This window comes from Mesoplodon densirostris, assembly GCF_025265405.1.
Source record: "Mesoplodon densirostris isolate mMesDen1 chromosome Y unlocalized genomic scaffold, mMesDen1 primary haplotype SUPER_Y_unloc_2, whole genome shotgun sequence".
NCBI classification, from domain to species: Eukaryota; Metazoa; Chordata; class Mammalia; order Artiodactyla; family Ziphiidae; genus Mesoplodon; species Mesoplodon densirostris.
Window position 1 is genome coordinate 1,293,210 of NW_026778237.1, and position 16,810 is coordinate 1,310,019.

General features: G+C 40.2%; 4 pseudogenes; 1 reads left to right on the plus strand and 3 right to left on the minus strand.

The window, feature by feature from the left end:
* Positions 1-16,810, plus strand: part of LOC132483040 (centrosomal protein of 78 kDa-like) — a 360,457-nt pseudogene that overhangs the window by 66,235 nt on the left and 277,412 nt on the right.
* LOC132483016 (ferritin heavy chain-like) lies at positions 186-3,779 on the minus strand (annotated as a pseudogene).
* On the minus strand, positions 6,146-9,741 carry LOC132483017 (ferritin heavy chain-like; annotated as a pseudogene).
* On the minus strand, positions 12,103-15,697 carry LOC132483018 (ferritin heavy chain-like; annotated as a pseudogene).

Consider the following 16,810-nt stretch of genomic DNA (forward strand, 5'->3'; position numbering starts at 1 on the left):
AAAACTGGAAGAACAAAACTTAAGTGATAAAGTCCAGGAAAAGAGTCCTGCACTTGTTGCAAAAACAAAACCAAAACCAAAACGTAAGTGAACTTCTTCTGCAAGGGCACTATTGCTGTCTGCATGGCAGGCACGGTGACCAGGGCTCTGGTCTCCCCGTGGCTCTGGGGAGGTCCAGTCCAGGCTCAGTTCTTCTCGTCGCTGTCGCCCAGGGTGAGCTTGTCAAAGAGGTACCCTGCCAGGTCGACCTCCTGGACCCCCATCGTGCTCGGGGTGGTGACATGACCCTCCAGCTCTCTGATGAACGCCACCTACTGGCTGAGGTAGTGAGTTGCCAGGAAGTGGCGCAGGTGGGGGTCGCACTTGTCGGTGGCCAGCTGGTGCAGTGGAGCAGGCTCCGGGTCACTTGCTTCTCCAGGAACAAGGCGCACTTCATGGCCTTGAGGCCGCTCTTGCACTCGTCACGGACTGGCTTCCTGATGTCTTGGAAGTTGAGGCGGCCCCCGCGCTGGTTCTGCAGGCGCTTCAGGCCCTGGGCCCACCCGCTGTGCTCGTGGGAGCGGCGCAGGAAGAACCGGCTGAAGTGCTTCAAGGCCACGTCGTCGCGGTCGAGGTAAAAGGCCGCAGCCAGGCACACGAAAGAGGCGTGGAGCTCCAGGGTGAAATGGCTGTCGACGGTGGCCTCGCACCTGCGAGGGCGGCATGCTTAGCGTGGCGGGCGTGAAGGCCAAGGTGAAGGCGAAGCCGCGGGGCCTGTGGTAGCTGCCTCGGACGGAGCCCCTTTGAGGTTATTTACCCATTTCCTTCCTCTTGGGTAAGTGCAGACTTCTCTTTTCTTTGTCAGAAAACAAAAGGCTTAGATGCATTCTTAGAGCAAATAACTTAACTGTGGGGATGTATTTATCCCCTCCAGCCTCATTTGTCCTTTCACTGCCACTCAGCAAGCATTTTTTTTAACCCCTCAATTATGTTGTATGGAATGAGCCACAGTGGTAGGAAATACCATTGATCTCAAATTATCTTTCATTCATTCATTCAATAAATATTTCTTGATTACTTGATATGGCCCAGGCACTGGTATGGGATTTGGGCATATATTAGTAACAAAGAGAGACAAAGTCTGTTCCCATGAGGTTTGTATTCTAGTGGAGAAGCAGACCAAAACAAACCAAAACAAAAAAACTACTGTTTCTCTCCCTTTATTGTCTCAAGTAAATACGTATAAGATATTACACATGTATACGATATTAAAAAGTCAATATTCTCTTAGAAGTTAAGGACGTTATAGTGGAAGACATAAGACCAACCTAGGTATTTATAATGAATTAATTCAACATTAATTCAACAGCTATTTATATACAGTATTCCAAATATGTGTCACTGTTTGACTCTGGAGATACACAGAATCAAACATGGTCTCTGTTCTCAAGGTACAAGAAAGAGTGATGGACTGTTTGAAGTGCTCTCAATGGTTGTAAAGCTTTTGGATAAAATAGCTGTTTTCACTTCAAGTTTTATTACCATGCCTTTGACTAATGTACTTTTTTGGTGGGTCTCTTTATTTCTCTTTGAAAGCTCATGCTATGCTATAATCATTGTTTATGAAGGAAGCAAAGGATCAAATAGCAACTGTCACATTGTAAACTTATCTAAGCAATTTTAGAGGCATTTAATTGTTGAGTCTGTAAAGAAATAGAATAATAAGAATGTCTATTTGATAAGTTGATTTTAATGATAGGATCATACATTAGAGATGGAAAAGAACTACATGATCAGTTTCTCAGTGAGATAAAATTGTATTCTGTGTTTGCTTAACACCAGTGTTTAGTCGTAATATAATTGCAGTCTTTCAAAAATTTCCTTGGAAGAGTCCATTGTAGACTTCACTGGAAGAATCCATTTAAATAGAAGAAATCTTGATTTTGTAGAACATTTTCTCATTATGTTCCAAGATTATTTAATAATTAATTTATCTGGACAACTTGACTCTTCAAATATTAAAATAATACTATTGAATGGTTATATGTGTACTAAGGGGGTGATAATGGTGTTTCTCAGATGTTTTATCCCTCATCATTACTTCCTAGGTTAGAAGATAATGTTAAAATACATGTTATAACTAAGAGAAACCTAAGGTTTAAAATCTAACTTTTTTAAGGGAAATGAATAAACTAGCATGAACTGGAACCTCAAATTTCCATGAAGGAAATATACATAGATATAAACAAAAACATTGCATCCAGTTTTTCTTTAATGAGGAATGTAAAGCTAAATACAAACACAGAATGAGAAAACTTCAGAGCAGATCATGTTTTTAGAAAAATTTTAAATTTTATTTTTTAAATTTATTTATTTTATTTTTAATTTTTGGCTGCATTGGGTCTTTGTTGGATGCGGGCTTTCTCTAGCTGCAGCAAGTGGGGGCTACTCTTTGTTGCAGTGCGTGGGTGTCTCATTGCGGTGGCCTCTCGTTATGGAGCACGGGCTCTAGGTGCTCGTGCTTCAGTAGTTGTGGCATGCCGGCTCAGTAGTTGTGGCATGTGGGCTTAGTTGCTCTGTGGCATGTGGGACCTTCCAGGACCAGGGCTGGAACTCATGTTCCCTGCATTGGCAGGCATTTCTTAACCACTGTGCCACCAGGGAAGCCCCCAAATTAAAAAAAATTTTGACAATCAAATTTTATAGTTTATAACTTGGTATGTGCTAAGATAATGTCTCTTAAAATATCAGTATAGGACTATAAGATGAAGGTTTCTTTGAAATATTTGTGGTCAGTGTTGGTATTATGTTAGGATTCTCCAGAAAAACAGAACCAATAGAAGATATATTTATACATTATATAAAATAAGGAATTAGCTCACATGATTATGGAGGCTGACAAGTCTCAAAATCTGCAGTTGCCATACTTGAGACCCAGGAGAGTCCATGGTGTAGGTCCAGTCCAAAGGCCAGGAGGCTCAAGACCCAGGAAATTCAAGTTGAAGGCAGGAAAAAAACCATGTTCCTGCTCCAAGGCAGTCAGGCAAGAGGAGTTCCCGCTTACTCAGAGGAAGGTCAGCATCTATATTTTATTCAGGCCTTCAAATGATTGGATGAGGCTCATCGACTTTAAGGAAAGCAATCTGCTTTACTTCGTCTAGTATTTCAAATGTTAATCTCATGGAAAAACACCCTTTCAGGCACAAACAATAATATTTGACTAAATATCTGGGTACCCACTGGCCCTTTGAAGTTGACATATAAAAATTAGCTATCACAGTATTATTCGTGATAAATGCAGAGTCAACTAATAAAAATTCTCATGCTATAATCTGTAAAAACTGTTTTGACTTTCAGTTCCCTTCATTAATTTAAAAATGTTACAGAACTAATAGTTACACAACTGATATTAGACAATAAGTTCTGACTCCATGTCAATGATTAGCTCTTATTCATTCATTCAGCATATTTCTATTGAGCACCTATTATATGACAGGTATTTTATAGGTACTAACATAAAACTTGTTCTATAAGCTCTTCATATTTGTATTTCTTTTGTAGCTAAGTGCTAGTAAATGTTACATATAATTCCTTCTTTGAAAATTAATACATGAAGTAGGATCAACGGTATAATCTTAAGGAAGTAGACCATATGAAGCAGCAGCTGGTGGCTTATCTCACTCTCTGTGGCGTGTGTGTGTGTGTATACATATGTATAAATAAATCATTTAATGAGAGGTAATGAAAAGTGATACATCAATATTATATATCTCTGGGCTGTTCAATCTGCATTACCTCATTATTACAGATACTGGATTAAATTTGATTATCGTTACCCATATTTTACAGATAAAGAAATTGTGAATTAAAGTATGTAACATGATCAAACACAGAGCTTGTAAATAGCAGAGAGTGACACATCTGAATGGATGTGTGTGATATCTACCCACTGTCATGGTGAGGGCCTTGCATTACACTTACTGTCCAAAGCTTACTGTGCTGAAACCTTCACAGCAAAGGTTCCAGTTTCTCATAATGATCTCTAAGTGAAAGTGAATGAAGTTTAGCTACCAGGTATGTGCTTCTGGAACAACACACGATGGGACCTTTTTTTTTTTTCACTTTAGTTTTATTTTATTTTATTTTTTGGCTGCGTTGGGACTTGGTTGCTGCATGCGGGCTTTCTCTAGTTGCGGCAAGTGGGGGCTATTCTTCATTGTGGTGCATGGGCTTTTCATTTCGGTGGCTTCTCTTGTTGCGGAGCACGGGCTCTAGGTGCACAGGCTTCAGTAGTTGTGGCTTGCGGGCTCTAGAGCACAGGCTCAGTAGTGTGGCACATGGGCTTAGTTGCTCCGCAGCATGTGGGATCTTCCCAGACCAAGGATCGGACCCGTGTCCCCTGCATTGGCAGATGGATTTTTAACTGCTGCGCCACCAGAGAAGCCCACAGTGGGACCTTTTAACATTGTTTCCAAAGCTGTTTTCTTTGGAATACTGTTTTGTGAGATTTGGTAGAAGAAGAATCCCATGATCAGAATGTTTGGGAAACACTGAATATTTTATCCCCATGGTATACATTCAAAATGTATATTCTTTACATCAGACATAAAATTCCTAGAGTAAACAAAAACTGAAAAAACAAAACAAAAAATCCTGCTAATTCGATTAATACAAGTTTTCCACTGAACACTTGTGAATGTTTTTGAGGCACTGGCTGATACTGAACACAGTCTTGGGAAGGCTGATCTGAGGAATTAAAATTCTGTAAATTATGAGGAAAACACTTTTAGGTGAGAAGAGATGCATATGGTAGCAGGCTTCAGTATTCTGTATTTCCATTCGGGAGATTGTTCTTATTTGATCCCTTCCACCCTTGATCCTTTTTCCATGCAGTGGACTCTGTAGTAGGGATAAAGGGGAAAATGTCATTTAGTACCCTAGAAGAGCTATTTACTCTACTCTAAATACAGTGGAGGCTGGTAAAAGTGTGTTGATAATAAGACATATTAGCTTGGGTTCTCTTGGTAGCAAATAACAAAAACTAAATCAAAGTTGGAGATATGAAACCCAAGGGCAGAAATAGAGCCAGGCTCAGGAAAGGTCTAGGAAGCAGCTATATCATTTCCAGTAATGTGATCGCCGAACTGCTTTTCAACAAAGGGCGTCTTCCTAATGAACTTCAAAATGAACTCTGCTGCTGGTTGGAATTTAAAATATATATATATATATATATATATATATATATATGTATGTATATATATATATATATATATATATACACACACACACAAACACAAGCATGCATATATACCTATGATACAAAGAAAGAAAACATATATAAGTGGATGTTTTGTTGTTACAACATGCATGCCAGGCATTGGTGACCATGGGAAGTCACCCCGTGTTTCTGAGCAAGACAGCCTAACCCTCATTTTTCCATTGTCACTGTTGCCCAGAGTGAACTTGTCAAAGAGATACTCCACCATTCAGACTTCCAAACCCCTCCACCCCACATCTTGCTACTCATACTTAACCATTAGTATTTGCATAATTAATGCACATAAACATTTCAGGTGAAACTGAAGACACCCTTATTTTAATCCCTGCCCAATCCCATTCCCTTCACTTGTTCCCCAGAGGCAACTGCAATCATGACTTCCAGGCTATGGTTCTATACTTTCACTATGCACATGCACCCACATTCACCAGGGACCCCTACCTCACCCCACCCCACCCCAGTCTACCCCGCATATACCTACATTATTTATAAGGGGAAGACTGATTTTGTGTTTTCCAGGGCCCCATGGAACACCTTCTCCCTCCCACTGTGGAGATCCTGAGCTGCATATGGTTGTGGTATGGCTGTGTTCAGAAACTCCTGGATACCTGTTTTAAAACTTAAAAATGAGAGATTTGCCCACATGAATCAACCGGAGACCTTTATTTATTTATGAACCAATAACTTTATTGGAAGAAACGGAAAAACTGGAAGAACAAAACTTAAGTGATAAAGTCCAGGAAAAGAGTCCTGCACTTGTTGCAAAAACAAAACCAAAACCAAAACGTAAGTGAACTTCTTCTGCAAGGGCACTATTGCTGTCTGCATGGCAGGCACGGTGACCAGGGCTCTGGTCTCCCCGTGGCTCTGGGGAGGTCCAGTCCAGGCTCAGTTCTTCTCGTCGCTGTCGCCCAGGGTGAGCTTGTCAAAGAGGTACCCTGCCAGGTCGACCTCCTGGACCCCCATCGTGCTCGGGGTGGTGACATGACCCTCCAGCTCTCTGATGAACGCCACCTACTGGCTGAGGTAGTGAGTTGCCAGGAAGTGGCGCAGGTGGGGGTCGCACTTGTCGGTGGCCAGCTGGTGCAGTGGAGCAGGCTCCGGGTCACTTGCTTCTCCAGGAACAAGGCGCACTTCATGGCCTTGAGGCCGCTCTTGCACTCGTCACGGACTGGCTTCCTGATGTCTTGGAAGTTGAGGCGGCCCCCGCGCTGGTTCTGCAGGCGCTTCAGGCCCTGGGCCCACCCGCTGTGCTCGTGGGAGCGGCGCAGGAAGAACCGGCTGAAGTGCTTCAAGGCCACGTCGTCGCGGTCGAGGTAAAAGGCCGCAGCCAGGCACACGAAAGAGGCGTGGAGCTCCAGGGTGAAATGGCTGTCGACGGTGGCCTCGCACCTGCGAGGGCGGCATGCTTAGCGTGGCGGGCGTGAAGGCCAAGGTGAAGGCGAAGCCGCGGGGCCTGTGGTAGCTGCCTCGGACGGAGCCCCTTTGAGGTTATTTACCCATTTCCTTCCTCTTGGGTAAGTGCAGACTTCTCTTTTCTTTGTCAGAAAACAAAAGGCTTAGATGCATTCTTAGAGCAAATAACTTAACTGTGGGGATGTATTTATCCCCTCCAGCCTCATTTGTCCTTTCACTGCCACTCAGCAAGCATTTTTTTTAACCCCTCAATTATGTTGTATGGAATGAGCCACAGTGGTAGGAAATACCATTGATCTCAAATTATCTTTCATTCATTCATTCAATAAATATTTCTTGATTACTTGATATGGCCCAGGCACTGGTATGGGATTTGGGCATATATTAGTAACAAAGAGAGACAAAGTCTGTTCCCATGAGGTTTGTATTCTAGTGGAGAAGCAGACCAAAACAAACCAAAACAAAAAAACTACTGTTTTTCTCCCTTTATTGTCTCAAGTAAATACGTATAAGATATTACACATGTATATGATATTAAAAAGTCAATATTTTCTTAGAAGTTAAGGACGTTATAGTGGAAGACATAAGACCAACCTAGGTATTTATAATGAATTAATTCAACATTAATTCAACAGCTATTTATATACAGTATTCCAAATGTGTGTCACTGTTTGACTCTGGAGATACACAGAATCAAACATGGTCTCTGTTCTCAAGGTACAAGAAAGAGTGATGGACTGTTTGAAGTGCTCTCAATGGTTGTAAAGCTTTTGGATAAAATAGCTGTTTTCACTTAAAGTTTTATTACCATGCCTTTGACTAATGTACTTTTTTGGTGGGTCTCTTTATTTCTCTTTGAAAGCTCATGCTATGCTATAATCATTGTTTATGAAGGAAGCAAAGGATCAAATAGCAACTGTCACATTGTAAACTTATCTAAGCAATTTTAGAGGCATTTAATTGTTGAGTCTGTAAAGAAATAGAATAATAAGAATGTCTATTTGATAAGTTGATTTTAATGATAGGATCATACATTAGAGATAGAAAAGAACTACATGATCAGTTTCTCAGTGAGATAAAATTGTATTCTATGTTTGCTTAACACCAGTGTTTAGTCGTAATATAATTGCAGTCTTTCAAAAATTTCCTTGGAAGAGTCCATTGTAGACTTCACTGGAAGAATCTATTTAAATAGAAGAAATCTTGATTTTGTAGAACATTTTCTCATTATGTTCCAAGATTATTTAATAATTAATTTATCTGGACCACTTTACTCTTCAAATATTAAAATAATACTATTGAATGGTTATATGTGTACTAAGGGGGTGATAATGGTGTTTCTCAGATGTTTTATCCCTCATCATTACTTCCTAGGTTAGAAGATGATGTTAAAATACATGTTATAACTAAGAGAAACCTAAGGTTTAAAATCTAACTTTTTTAAGGGAAATGAATAAACTAGCATGAACTGGAACCTCAAATTTCCATGAAGGAAATATACATATATATAAACAAAAACATTGCCTACACTTTTTCTTTAATGAGGAATGTAAAGCTAAATACAAACACAGAATGAGAAAACTTCAGAGCAGATCATGTTTTTAGAAAAATTTTAAATTTTATTTTTTTAATTTATTTATTTTATTTTTAATTTTTGGCTGCATTGGGTCTTTGTTGGATGCGGGCTTTCTCTAGCTGCAGCAAGTGGGGGCTACTCTTTGTTGCAGTGCGTGGGTGTCTCATTGCGGTGGCCTCTCTTGTTATGGAGCACGGGCTCTAGGTGCTCGTGCTTCAGTAGTTGTGGCATGCCGGCTCAGTAGTTGTGGCATGTGGGCTTAGTTGCTCTGTGGCATGTGGGACCTTCCAGGACCAGGGCTGGAACTCATGTTCCCTGCATTGGCAGGCATTTCTTAACCACTGTGCCACCAGGGAAGCCACCAAATTAAAAAAAAATTTGACAATCAAATTTTATAGTTTATAACTTGGTATGGGCTAAGATAATGTCTTTTAAAATATCAGTATAGGACTATAAGATGAAGGTTTCTTTGAAATATTTGTGGTCAGTGTTGGTATTATGTTAGGATTCTCCAGAAAAACAGAACCAATAGAAGATATATTTATATATTATATAAAACAAGGAATTAGCTCCCATGATTATGGAGGCTGACAAGTCTCAAAATCTGCAGTTGCCATACTTGAGACCCAGGAGAGTCCATGGTGTAGGTCCAGTCCAAAGGCCAGGAGGCTCAAGACCCAGGAAATTCAAGTTGAAGGCAGGAAAAAAACCATGTTCCTGCTCCAAGGCAGTCAGGCAAGAGGAGTTCCCGCTTACTCAGAGGAAGGTCAGCATCTTTATTTTATTCAGGCCTTCAAATGATTGGATGAGGCTCATCGACTTTAAGGAAAGCAATCTGCTTTACTTCGTCTAGTATTTCAAATGTTAATCTCATGGAAAAACACCCTTTCAGGCACAAACAATAATATTTGACTAAATATCTGGGTACCCACTGGCCCTTTGAAGTTGACATATAAAAATTAGCTATCACAGTATTATTCGTGATAAATGCAGAGTCAACTAATAAAAATTCTCATGCTATAATCTGTAAAAACTGTTTTGACTTTCAGTTCCCTTCATTAATTTAAAAATGTTACAGAACTAATAGTTACACAACTGATATTAGACAATAAGTTCTGACTCCATGTCAATGATTAGCTCTTATTCATTCATTCAGCATATTTCTATTGAGCACCTATTATATGACAGGTATTTTATAGGTACTAACATCAAACTTGTTCTATAAGCTCTTCATATTTGTATTTCTTTTGTAGCTAAGTGCTAGTAAATGTTACATATAATTCCTTCTTTGAAAATTAATACATGAAGTAGGATCAATGGTATAATCTTAAGGAAGTAGACCATATGAAGCAGCAGCTGGTGGCTTATCTCACTCTCTGTGGCGTGTGTGTGTGTGTATACATATGTATAAATAAATCATTTAATGAGAGGTAATGAAAAGTGATACATCAATATTATATATCTCTGGGCTGTTCAATCTGCATTACCTCATTATTACAGATACTGGATTAAATTTGATTATCGTTACCCATATTTTACAGATAAAGAAATTGTGAATTAAAGTATGTAACATGATCAAACACAGAGCTTGTAAATAGCAGAGAGTGACACATCTGAATGGATGTGTGTGATATCTACCCACTGTCATGGTGAGGGCCTTGCATTACACTTACTGTCCAAAGCTTACTGTGCTGAAACCTTCACAGCAAAGGTTCCAGTTTCTCATAATGATCTCTAAGTGAAAGTGAATGAAGTTTAGCTACCAGGTATGTGCTTCTGGAACAACACACGATGGGACCTTTTTTTTTTTTTCACTTTAGTTTTATTTTATTTTATTTTTTGGCTGCGTTGGGACTTGGTTGCTGCATGCGGGCTTTCTCTAGTTGCGGCAAGTGGGGGCTATTCTTCATTGTGGTGCATGGGCTTTTCATTTCGGTGGCTTCCCTTGTTGCGGAGCACGGGCTCTAGGTGCACAGGCTTCAGTAGCTGTGGCTTGCGGGCTCTAGAGCACAGGCTCAGTAGTGTGGCACATGGGCTTAGTTGCCCCGCGGCATGTGGGATCTTCCCAGACCAAGGATCGGACCCGTGTCCCCTGCATTGGCAGATGGATTTTTAACTGCTGCGCCACCAGAGAAGCCCACAGTGGGACCTTTTAACATTGTTTCCAAAGCTGTTTTCTTTGGAATACTGTTTTGTGAGATTTGGTAGAAAAAGAATCCCATGATCAGAATGTTTGGGAAACACTGACTATTTTATCCCCATGGTATACATTCAAAATGTATATTCTTTACATCAGACATAAAATTCCTAGAGTAAACAAAAACTGAAAAAACAAAACAAAAAATCCTGCTAATTCGATTAATACAAGTTTTCCACTGAACACTTGTGAATGTTTTTGAGGCACTGGCTGATACTGAACACAGTCTTGGGAAGGCTGATCTGAGGAATTAAAATTCTGTAAATTATGAGGAAAACACTTTTAGGTGAGAAGAGATGCATATGGTAGCAGGCTTCAGTATTCTGTGTTTCCATTCGGGAGATTGTTCTTATTTGATCCCTTCCACCCTTGATCCTTTTTCCATGCAGTGGACTCTGTAGTAGGGATAAAGGGGAAAATGTCATTTAGTACCCTAGAAGAGCTATTTACTCTACTGTAGATACAGTGGAGGCTGGTAAAAGTGTGTTGATAATAAGACATATTAGCTTAGGTTCTCTTGGTAGCAAATAACAAAAACTAAATCAAAGTTGGATATATGAAACCCAAGGGCAGAAATAGAGCCAGGCTCAGGAAAGGTCTAGGAAGCAGCTATATCATTTCCAGTAATGTGATCGCCGGACTGCTTTTCAACAAAGGGCGTCTTCCTAATGAACTTCAAAATGAACTCTGCTGCTGGTTGGAATTTAAAAAAAAAAAAAAAAAAATATATATATATATATATATATATGTATATACATATATATATATTTATACACACACACACAAGCATGCATATATACATATGATACAAAGAAAGAAAACATATATAAGTGGATGTTTTGTTATTACAACATGCGTGCCAGGCATTGGTGACCATGGGAAGTCACACCCGTGTTTCTGAGCAAGACAGCCTAACCCTCATTTTTCCATTGTCACCGTTGCCCAGAGTGAACATGTCAAAGAGATACTCCACCATTCAGACTTCCAAACCCCTCCACCCCGCATCTTGCTACTCATACTTAACCATTAGTATTTGCATAATTAATGCACATAAACATTTCAGGTGAAACTGAAGACACCCTTATTTTAATCCCTGCCCAATCCCATTCCCTTCACTTGTTCCCCAGAGGCAACTGCAATCATGACTTCCAGGCTATGGTTCTATACTTTCACTACGCACATGCACCCACATTCACCAGGGACCCCTACCTCACCCCACCCCACCCCAGTCTACCCCGCATATACCTACATTATTTATAAGGGGAAGACTGATTTTGTGTTTTCCAGGGCCCCATGGAACACCTTCTCCCTCCCACTGTGGAGATCCTGAGCTGCATATGGTTGTGGTATGGCTGTGTTCAGAAACTCCTGGATACCTGTTTTAAAACTTAAAAATGAGAGATTTGCCCACATGAATCAACCGGAGACCTTTATTTATTTATGAACCAATAACTTTATTGGAAGAAACGGAAAAACTGGAAGAACAAAACTTAAGTGATAAAGTCCAGGAAAAGAGTCCTGCACTTGTTGCAAAAACAAAACCAAAACCAAAACGTAAGTGAACTTCTTCTGCAAGGGCACTGTTGCTGTCTGCATGGCAGGCACGGTGACCAGGGCTCTGGTCTCCCCGTGGCTCTGGGGAGGTCCAGTCCAGGCTCAGTTCTTCTCGTCGCTGTCGCCCAGGGTGAGCTTGTCAAAGAGGTACCCTGCCAGGTCGACGTCCTGGGCCCCCATCGTGCTCGGGGTGGTGACATGACCCTCCAGCTCTCTGATGAACGCCACCTACTGGCTGAGGTAGTGAGTTGCCAGGAAGTGGCGCAGGTGGGGGTCGCACTTGTCGGTGGCCAGCTGGTGCAGTGGAGCAGGCTCCGGGTCACTGGCTTCTCCAGGAACAAGGCGCACTTCATGGCCTTGAGGCCGCTCTTGCACTCGTCACGGACTGGCTTCCTGATGTCTTGGAAGTTGAGGCGGCCCCCGCGCTGGTTCTGCAGGCGCTTCAGGCCCCGGGCCCGCCCGCTGTGCTCGTGGGAGCGGCGCAGGAAGAACCGGCTGAAGTGCTTCAAGGCCACGTCGTCGCGGTCGAGGTAAAAGGCCGCGGCCAGGCACACGAAAGAGGCGTGGAGCTCCAGGGTGAAATGGCTGTCGACGGTGGCCTCGCACCTGCGAGGGCGGCATCCTTAGCGTGGCGGGCGTGAAGGCCAAGGTGAAGGCGAAGCCGCGGGGCCTGTGGTAGCTGCCTGGGACGGAGCCCCTTTGAGGTTATTTACCCATTTCCTTCCTCTTGGGTAAGTGCAGACTTCTCTTTTCTTTGTCAGAAAACAAAAGGCTTAGATGCATTCTTAGAGCAAATAACTTAACTGTGGGGATGTATTTATCCCCTCCAGCCTCATTTGTCCTTTCACTGCCACTCAGCAAGCATTTTTTTAACCCCTCAATTATGTTGTATGGAATGAGCCACAGTGGTAGGAAATACCATTGATCTCAAATTATCTTTCATTCATTCATTCAATAAATATTTCTTGATTACTTGATATGGCCCAGGCACTGGTATGGGATTTGGGCATATATTAGTAACAAAGAGAGACAAAGTCTGTTCCCATGAGGTTTGTATTCTAGTGGAGAAGCAGACCAAAACAAACCAAAACAAAAAAACTACTGTTTCTCTCCCTTTATTGTCTCAAGTAAATACGTATAAGATATTACACATGTATACGATATTAAAAAGTCAATATTCTCTTAGAAGTTAAGGACGTTATAGTGGAAGACATAAGACCAACCTAGGTATTTATAATGAATTAATTCAACATTAATTCAACAGCTATTTATATACAGTATTCCAAATGTGTGTCACTGTTTGACTCTGGAGATACACAGAATCAAACATGGTCTCTGTTCTCAAGGTACAAGAAAGAGTGATGGACTGTTTGAAGTGCTCTCAATGGTTGTAAAGCTTTTGGATAAAATAGCTGTTTTCACTTCAAGTTTTATTACCATGCCTTTGACTAATGTACTTTTTTGGTGGGTCTCTTTATTTCTCTTTGAAAGCTCATGCTATGCTATAATCATTGTTTATGAAGGAAGCAAAGGATCAAATAGCAACTGTCACATTGTAAACTTATCTAAGCAATTTTAGAGGCATTTAATTGTTGAGTCTGTAAAGAAATAGAATAATAAGAATGTCTATTTGATAAGTTGATTTTAATGATAGGATCATACATTAGAGATGGAAAAGAACTACATGATCAGTTTCTCAGTGAGATAAAATTGTATTCTGTGTTTGCTTAACACCAGTGTTTAGTCGTAATATAATTGCAGTCTTTCAAAAATTTCCTTGGAAGAGTCCATTGTAGACTTCACTGGAAGAATCCATTTAAATAGAAGAAATCTTGATTTTGTAGAACATTTTCTCATTATGTTCCAAGATTATTTAATAATTAATTTATCTGGACAACTTGACTCTTCAAATATTAAAATAATACTATTGAATGGTTATATGTGTACTAAGGGGGTGATAATGGTGTTTCTCAGATGTTTTATCCCTCATCATTACTTCCTAGGTTAGAAGATAATGTTAAAATACATGTTATAACTAAGAGAAACCTAAGGTTTAAAATCTAACTTTTTTAAGGGAAATGAATAAACTAGCATGAACTGGAACCTCAAATTTCCATGAAGGAAATATACATAGATATAAACAAAAACATTGCATCCAGTTTTTCTTTAATGAGGAATGTAAAGCTAAATACAAACACAGAATGAGAAAACTTCAGAGCAGATCATGTTTTTAGAAAAATTTTAAATTTTATTTTTTAAATTTATTTATTTTATTTTTAATTTTTGGCTGCATTGGGTCTTTGTTGGATGCGGGCTTTCTCTAGCTGCAGCAAGTGGGGGCTACTCTTTGTTGCAGTGCGTGGGTGTCTCATTGCGGTGGCCTCTCTTGTTATGGAGCACGGGCTCTAGGTGCTCGTGCTTCAGTAGTTGTGGCATGCCGGCTCAGTAGTTGTGGCATGTGGGCTTAGTTGCTCTGTGGCATGTGGGACCTTCCAGGACCAGGGCTGGAACTCATGTTCCCTGCATTGGCAGGCATTTCTTAACCACTGTGCCACCAGGGAAGCCACCAAATTAAAAAAAAATTTGACAATCAAATTTTATAGTTTATAACTTGGTATGGGCTAAGATAATGTCTTTTAAAATATCAGTATAGGACTATAAGATGAAGGTTTCTTTGAAATATTTGTGGTCAGTGTTGGTATTATGTTAGGATTCTCCAGAAAAACAGAACCAATAGAAGATATATTTATATATTATATAAAATAAGGAATTAGCTCACGTGATTATGGAGGCTGACAAGTCTCAAAATCTGCAGTTGCCATACTTGAGACCCAGGAGAGTCCATGGTGTAGGTCCAGTCCAAAGGCCAGGAGGCTCAAGACCCAGGAAATTCAAGTTGAAGGCAGGAAAAAAACCATGTTCCTGCTCCAAGGCAGTCAGGCAAGAGGAGTTCCCGCTTACTCAGAGGAAGGTCAGCATCTTTATTTTATTCAGGCCTTCAAATGATTGGATGAGGCTCATCGACTTTAAGGAAAGCAATCTGCTTTACTTCGTCTAGTATTTCAAATGTTAATCTCATGGAAAAACACCCTTTCAGGCACAAACAATAATATTTGACTAAATATCTGGGTACCCACTGGCCCTTTGAAGTTGACATATAAAAATTAGCTATCACAGTATTATTCGTGATAAATGCAGAGTCAACTAATAAAAATTCTCATGCTATAATCTGTAAAAACTGTTTTGACTTTCAGTTCCCTTCATTAATTTAAAAATGTTACAGAACTAATAGTTACACAACTGATATTAGACAATAAGTTCTGACTCCATGTCAATGATTAGCTCTTATTCATTCATTCAGCATATTTCTATTGAGCACCTATTATATGACAGGTATTTTATAGGTACTAACATCAAACTTGTTCTATAAGCTCTTCATATTTGTATTTCTTTTGTAGCTAAGTGCTAGTAAATGTTACATATAATTCCTTCTTTGAAAATTAATACATGAAGTAGGATCAATGGTATAATCTTAAGGAAGTAGACCATATGAAGCAGCAGCTGGTGGCTTATCTCACTCTCTGTGGCGTGTGTGTGTGTGTATACATATGTATAAATAAATCATTTAATGAGAGGTAATGAAAAGTGATACATCAATATTATATATCTCTGGGCTGTTCAATCTGCATTACCTCATTATTACAGATACTGGATTAAATTTGATTATCGTTACCCATATTTTACAGATAAAGAAATTGTGAATTAAAGTATGTAACATGATCAAACACAGAGCTTGTAAATAGCAGAGAGTGACACATCTGAATGGATGTGTGTGATATCTACCCACTGTCATGGTGAGGGCCTTGCATTACACTTACTGTCCAAAGCTTACTGTGCTGAAACCTTCACAGCAAAGGTTCCAGTTTCTCATAATGATCTCTAAGTGAAAGTGAATGAAGTTTAGCTACCAGGTATGTGCTTCTGGAACAACACACGATGGGACCTTTTTTTTTTTTTCACTTTAGTTTTATTTTATTTTATTTTTTGGCTGCGTTGGGACTTGGTTGCTGCATGCGGGCTTTCTCTAGTTGCGGCAAGTGGGGGCTATTCTTCATTGTGGTGCATGGGCTTTTCATTTCGGTGGCTTCCCTTGTTGCGGAGCACGGGCTCTAGGTGCACAGGCTTCAGTAGCTGTGGCTTGCGGGCTCTAGAGCACAGGCTCAGTAGTGTGGCACATGGGCTTAGTTGCTCCGCGGCATGTGGGATCTTCCCAGACCGAGGATCGGACCCATGTCCCCTGCATTGGCAGATGGATTTTTAACTGCTGCGCCACCAGAGAAGCCCACAGTGGGACCTTTTAACATTGTTTCCAAAGCTGTTTTCTTTGGAATACTGTTTTGTGAGATTTGGTAGAAAAAGAATCCCATGATCAGAATGTTTGGGAAACACTGAATATTTTATCCTCATGGTATACATTCAAAATGTATATTCTTTACATCAGACATAAAATTCCTAGAGTAAACAAAAACTGAAAAAAAAAACAAAAAATCCTGCTAATTCGATTAATACAAGTTTTCCACTGAACACTTGTGAATGTTTTTGAGGCACTGGCTGATACTGAACACAGTCTTGGGAAGGCTGATCTAAGGAACTAAAATTCTGTAAATTATGAGGAAAACACTTTTAGGTGAGAAGAGATGCATATGGTAGCAGGCTTCAGTATTCTGTGTTTCCATTCGGGAGATTGTTCTTATTTGATCCCTTCCACCCTTGATCCTTTTTCCATGCAGTGGACTCTGTAGTAGGGATA